General features: G+C 40.2%; 1 non-coding gene across 1 annotated transcript; it reads right to left on the reverse strand.

Moving 5' to 3' along the window:
• Nucleotides 1-1,199: 1,199 nt before the first annotated feature.
• On the reverse strand, nucleotides 1,200-1,366 carry LOC117349477. Its single transcript, XR_004537168.1, has one exon. It is a non-coding gene; the product is annotated as a U1 spliceosomal RNA (small nuclear RNA).
• Between the last annotated feature and the right edge of the window lie 5,603 nt (nucleotides 1,367-6,969).

The raw sequence follows: 6,969 nt of genomic DNA on the forward strand, positions 1-6,969 counted from the left end.
CTCCCCACTTTCCCCTTTGTTATTTATTTGTCTTCTCTGGGCTCAAAATTAGCAACTCAATAAAGGCCTAACTGAGCGAAGCTGACAAAACCACTTGATTGGTGTAGAACGGGTACAAGTGGATCGATTTTTCACTCCGTCAAAAATAAAAATATTTAACTATGCAGACGACATCACTGTTACCTTGCCATTCACCCTTTCCATTTCTTTCATCAGAAATGAAATAGAGGATATATTTAAGATCATTGAAACGTGAATGTTAGAATTTAGGTTGAAATTGAACCCAGAGAAGACAAAATTTTTTGTTGCATCCTCAGGTCAGAACTTTATAGAAACATCTTTTGTGTTAAATAACACTACTTACCTTATACAACCTACCATTAAGATCTTGGGTGTTATTCTAGATCAACACATGACTATGCAGGATCAGGTAAATGCTTTGGTGCAGAAGGTCTTCTATATTCTAGCCCAGCAGGCTTGTGGAAATTGTATAGTATAAGATCTTATTTTGACATCGCATCGTTCAAACTACTGGTTCAGTCATTGGTGTTGAACCAACTGGACTATTGCAATATAGTATATTTGGCAGATCCTCAAAAGAATCTATCTAAGCTGCATATAGTCCAGAATGCAACGGTTCACCTGATCTATGGATTGAAAAGTTCAATCATGTACTCACATGTACTCCCTTACTATCGAGAATTGCACTGGCTTTCTGTGGAGGCTCAAATAAAATTTAATTTCGGCTGCCTTTGTTACAAAGTCCTCTTCGCCATGGCGCCCACTTACTTATCTGAATTATTTTCCTTTACTCAATCCACGCATTCATGCAGTTCACACAGCCTTTTTACTTTTCTACTTTTCAAAGGCTGTCGTTACACAAAATGCCACTAATCTTTGCTTTCTTATCAGGCGGCTTTCTGGGACAAGGAACTGAAACCTTTGTTATTCAGTTCCATGTCTTAAATCATTTTTAAAAGCTACTGAAGACACATTTGTTCGCAAATTAATCGATTTTCTTTAGATTGTATTATTTGTTAAATTTTGTAAACTGCATCGAATTTATTGGTTATGCGGTATAGAAATGACTTGTTCTGTTCTGTTCTAGCCTGGTAGTCATCTTTGGGGACCTCTCCCAAATTTCTTGGTCAGCTCTAACAGGATATATTTTTCAACTCAGAAATACTTTCTTTTTTTTTAAGGGGAAAGCGCGAATGCAGTACTCCCCACTACCAGAAATTATGCAGTCGAGTTTCCCACATTTGGGGAAATCGCAGGGGGTCAGTCCAACCGGAGTGCAATGGATGAGCCTCATCCTTAGAGAACCACCTTCCTGATCATGGTATCTCCTTTGCCAGGTAAGTATAGACATACTTTCTACTGACAAATTAGACAATTACAAAATGTTTTCTTCTCACAGGGGAACCTGTTGGTTTTAGAATTACCATATGGCTCTAGAAAAAAAAAAAAGAGAACTAAAACCCTGATAGCTCAATCCATCATTTTTCTGGAGCTATATGGTAACCCTAGTTAGTCCCCCTATTACTGGGGTTCTTTGGGTATTGCAAGGCTACCTGCAGTGTCCATGAACCATATCCCAGGCACTGCAAATCACCCTCTCTCTCTTGTGAGCTACTACAGACTGTTGCATGCAGCAGAAAGATTGTAGCCTGCACTAATGGCTTCTGTTGCATCCCCATACACTGCACAGCCCCCCCCCCCCCACCCACTCACATTGCTACGGGCATGATAGTAGGTGGAAATCAGGACCAGGAGCTGTATGGGAACTGAGAAACAGAGGTGGGGTCAGAAGAGAGTGTAGGAATATGAATCTGTTCAACAATGCCAAGAATACACCAAATCAAATGAGAAGAATGCACCTCATTCCCAACTTTCAAGAAAATAACAGACACAACACTCACCTTGGCTGTTGATCAGAGGACACTGTGATGCACAACCTTGACATCATCAACATGCACCCAGGTGCCAGATTGCCACTGAAAGAAAAGCTGCTTTTGGCAGCCTAGGATCTGTGCCAGAGTTTCAGACTATATCTTTGTTGCCTGTGGATTTGAACCCACCACCTGGGAATGATGGCGTAATCAACCTTAACTACTGAGCCATGTAAGCTGGTTTATAGTCAGGCCTCCCTGACACGTGGAATAACGCTGTAGGAGACCATAGCCATCTTAGTGTAAATATGATTTTTCCTCTGGGGAAAGGAAACTGCACAGTGCAGACGCAAACAACAAAGTCCTTTTGATGACTGTTAGACCCCTATCCACAAACCCCAATCTCATACGTGGTAAAGAGGAGGTTGGAAAACTACATGAGCAAAGTTTCCTGCCCTGTTCCGCTCCTCGCCCCGCCCTGTTCTATCCTCAGCCCCCAACCCCATTCCACCCACAGCCCTGCCCCATTTCACTCCCCAACCCTACACAACTGCTTATAGACAGTCTCTTACAGAATCGTGTTCTACCAATAGGTGCCTAACAGCACTGATTAGGCTCATTCTCCAATTAATGGAGGTACCTACAGAAGTAGGTACCTCCAATATAGGTGCCTATCAGTAGGTGCTGTTTATAGAATTCCCCAGTTAGGGCCTATTTCTATATATGTTACCTAAATGGTGTTGACTAGTCCAGCACTAAATCAGATTCTATAAAATTTAGGCACACTGTATGGAATCACGCTTAGTGCCGCCTAAGTGGTACTGGGCATCGCTAAGTGTCCTAACATTGAGGCACACCCTATTTATGTCAGGGTTTTCTTGACCTAAATGCCTGCACCTAAGTTGTGCCCACATCGGCCCATATTCTATAATCACATGTACAACTCAAGAAATTGCCCACAATCCACCCCCCTATCCATGCCCATTTTTAGATAAGCGCTTTGGGCAAGATGTCTTATTTTTATAGAATTGCACCTATCTAGTTGGGTGCCTAACATTTAATTAAGTTCAATAACCTCCATTATGAGATATTAAGTGCCAATTGTCAATGCTGATCTAGTCTATTAATTAAGTCAGGTGTCTACATCGGCTAGGTGAGCCAATGTAGATGCCTAAATGTAGACAAACTTTATAGACTTTGGGAGTTAGGTGTTGAATATGATGTCTGAGCTTGGATGTTTTAGGAAAATCATCCAGAACTCCAGAAAGAATGACTAATGGATCTCCAAAGCAGTTTGACTTTATAAGAACTCATAAAAGATGAAAATTTGGCATTTTCATGTTTTAAATAGGTAAATTGCAAAATTCAACTATCCTGTTCAGAAAAGCAAAGTATTATGAAAATAACAGACATTTTCTATACTTTTTAGGAATGAGCAATTATGAAATTACACTTCAAGTTTATTAACTTTTAATATACCGACCATCAACTGGTATCTAGCCGGTTTACAATAAAATGTTAAAAATAGAGATAAAAGATTATATTTATAAAAAGAGTTAATAAAAGTGTACATTAAAGACACGAACTAGACGAACTTGAGAGTGAAGGTAAGAAGGGAAGGGAGGGGTAAAGTTACATAATTAGGAAAGAAAGATAGAGAGAGAAAAAAGAGAAAAAATAAAAAATAAAATAAAAAGAAATGAGATTGAAAGAAATGGAGGGAGAGGATAAAACATTTAGGAAGAGATCGCTTCATAAAAGCGGTTGGTTAATTAAGAATGAAATGTTTTAAGAGCAAATGAAAGCATCTCGAAATAAGAAAGTCTTTACGTTTATCTTGAATCTATCAAGTTGTTTTTCATGGCGGAGTTGATGCATTCCATAATGTTGGAGCAACTACTGAAAAATTTGTTTTTCTAGTATAGAAAAAATCTTTTATAGAGAGAATTGAAAGAAAATTCTGGTCTGCTGATCTAAGTGTACGTGTTGAACATTGTGGAATGAGAAGCTTATCAAGGTAGGAGGGCTGATGGGAGAGTTTAATTTTAAAGGTCAGAAGGATGGTTTTATAAGTAACACGATGTGTAATGGGTAGCCAATGTGCTTCTTTCAGCAGAGGGGTGACGTGATCACATTTACCTAATTTGTATATAAGTTTTATTGCCGTGTTTTGGATTAACTGTAAACGTCGGATTTCTTTTTGGAGAATTCCATTATATAGAGAGTTGCAGTAATCAAGGTGGGAGATAACTAAGGAATGGACCAGAATTTTGATAGTGTCTGTGTCTAGGATGGAAGTTAGAGAATGAATAAGGCAAAGCTTGTAAAAGCAAGTTTTTACCACCGAGCTGATGTGATCGTGAAAAGTAAGGTCCTTATCGATGATTACTCCCAGTAATTTTATTTTTGTTTTGATTTTTATAGGGATGGATTTGATAAGTGGAGAGCGCTAATGTTACAGCAAATGTTGCTAGAACGTAGAGATATAGTGGACATGTCTGCTAAGTCCGGCAGACTCTTTCGTCAATGTTGGTATTCTTTTAGTTTGACTTTTACGTCTTTTGTTCAACGACAGCTCTGGGATGTTTAAGAACCTATTTGTTCTCTATTACTTATGTCTCTCTTTCGGACCCTGTTTTCGCCGCTGCTGCCCGGGTGGGGTGGGTGGGGGGGATGGGGGGGTTTGGGATTAGAGTCTGTATAAAAACAACAGTTTAGATTCTTTTGTACGTTTTCTGTATTTTACTGGTTAATAAAAATGATTTCACATTAAAAAAAAAAAAAAAAAAAAAAATCTTTCCTAATAGTGTCCAGGAACAAAAATCATTTACATAATGATATTGGCCAGAATCAAAATGTATCAAATTTAAAAAAATTCATTTTTTTCTAAAATTTATTTATGTATTTTAGTTATTTTTTTTTAATTGTATTTTGCACTATCAACATTTCTAGGCAGATTCCAAGAAACATACATAATTTAGTTCAGCTGTGTGGGGAGTGTGTGGTGCAGTGGTTAGAGCCACAGCCTCAGCACCCTGAGTTTGTGGGTTCAAATCCCACCCTGCTCCTTGTGACTCTGGGCAAGTCACTTAGGGCTCCTTTTATCAAGCCACGCTAGCGGTTTAACGTGCATAATAGCGCACATTAAACCGTCGGCCGCGCTGGCCACTACCGCCTCCTCTTGAGCAGGCGGTAGTTTTTGGCCAGCGCGGGGGTTAGCGTGTGATGAAACATTGCGCGCGTTAACCCTGCTAGCGCGGCTTGATAAAAGGAGCCCTTAATCCCCCACTGCCCTAGGTATATTAGACAGATGGGGAAAAATGCTTGAATACCTGAATGTACATCACTTAGGTATATAAATACTAAAATAAATACAGGCCAGCCATTCAAAAAAAAGAAGTCACTTGAAAAGAAGAAAAAAAAATAATGAGTTAACATGCATATCAAAATAAAGAAATTGACCCTAGGAGATCCACAGAGAAGAAAATCCAAGAGAAACCAAAAGACACTGTGGAGTGAAATGGACTTTATTGAAAATTTAAAAGTTCCAAAAGTCAACGTGAGCAATCTACATAAAAGTAAAATAACCAACATAAAAACCTTAAGGACCTAGTCTGCTGAGAGCGTAGGACCCAACACGGTCCGTGTTTCGACAAGATAGTCTTCTTCAGGGGTCCCTGATAGTCCTATGGTAGTAGATACGTAGAATAACTAATCAATCCAAAAGAACAATTGCGTGGATATTCGCAAAGACCGCGCTACATAAACCAAAAGCAATAAGAAGAACCCATTAAGCACAAGCCCTTAACAGATGGATAATATTAATTGATCCTGAAGATGAAGAGAATGTCTAAGCTGTGGCTCAATTAGCAGGTCAATAACAAACACAGAGGTTAGGCCTTCAAAGATTGACAAGTCAAGAATAGCACCTTAGAAAATATATGGGCTTGCATAGGAAGCCTTTTATACATTAAAAAATTTTATTTTAAATAAAATAACCCCTTACAGTGGCATAGTAAGGGGGGAGCGGACTGCCAAGTTAGGGGGGGGGCGCTGGCACCTCTCCGCCCCACCATACCATGCTGCGCCATCCCTCCCCCACCCCTATGTTTTATCTTCGTTAACGAAGTTGCTCGCGCCAGCCTGGTTCCCCTCTGAATTACTTCCGGGTCACAGGGCCAGGAAGTGACATTAGGGGGAAATCCAACCCTGGTGCGAGGAGCATGTTGCAGAAGCCACTCACGCCGGCAAAGATTAAGAGGTACAGGGGGGGAGGGGGAGAAAGAGAACACAAGTGTGGAATGGGGGGCAGGAAGGAGCGTGGGTGCAGAAGGAGTGGGGGCGTGGAGAGAAGGGCGCGGGGGCACCTCCTACCTTTACTACGCCACTGACCCCTTATAATGTACAGAGCTCCACTGTCAGCCATTTTGTCTTCCATTTGATGCTAAGGAAATTGTTTGCAGGCTGTCAGATGTGCAGCACAATGACACGACATTCTGTGGAATGCTGTTTGATACCTATTTTACTGATGAAAAAAAAAAAAGAGATGCCAAGTTCCCAAGGACGCCAAACACCTCCTTCTGCCAGTATTGAACTCACTATGGCAATTAACAATGAGCAAAGCCTTAAATTTGCTTCCAGTTGTGATGCAACAAACACTTGTTCTGGGGGGTTTTTCCCCCTAGCCTTCTCTTTCTCTCTCTGTTTCCGAGCAGCTGTTTACAGCCAACAATTTGAGGCATCAATAAAGTCCTGGGTTGGACAGACCTAATGAATTTTTATATTGGAACTGCTGCTGGGGGAATTAGCATTTCAAAAGCAGTAAGCTTTCTGAAAGAGGCGGCCTTTTCCAGATATTAGTCTATTCTTCTGAGGTAGTGTCAGGGGAGTTAATACATTTATATTAAAATAGTAGATTGCTCCCCTTTTGCACTTAGACTTTATGCTTATGGTCCACTCGGTGACACACTAAATAAAGATTGGAATCAATAGCTGCTATGTGGATTAGTCTGTATTCAGAATGTGTTGCCATCTGCAGAATAAATAAGGAGATCATAATTCTCTTCATTTTTTACTG

Source organism: Geotrypetes seraphini, chromosome 15, assembly GCF_902459505.1.
Source record: "Geotrypetes seraphini chromosome 15, aGeoSer1.1, whole genome shotgun sequence".
Lineage (NCBI taxonomy): Eukaryota > Metazoa > Chordata > Amphibia > Gymnophiona > Dermophiidae > Geotrypetes > Geotrypetes seraphini.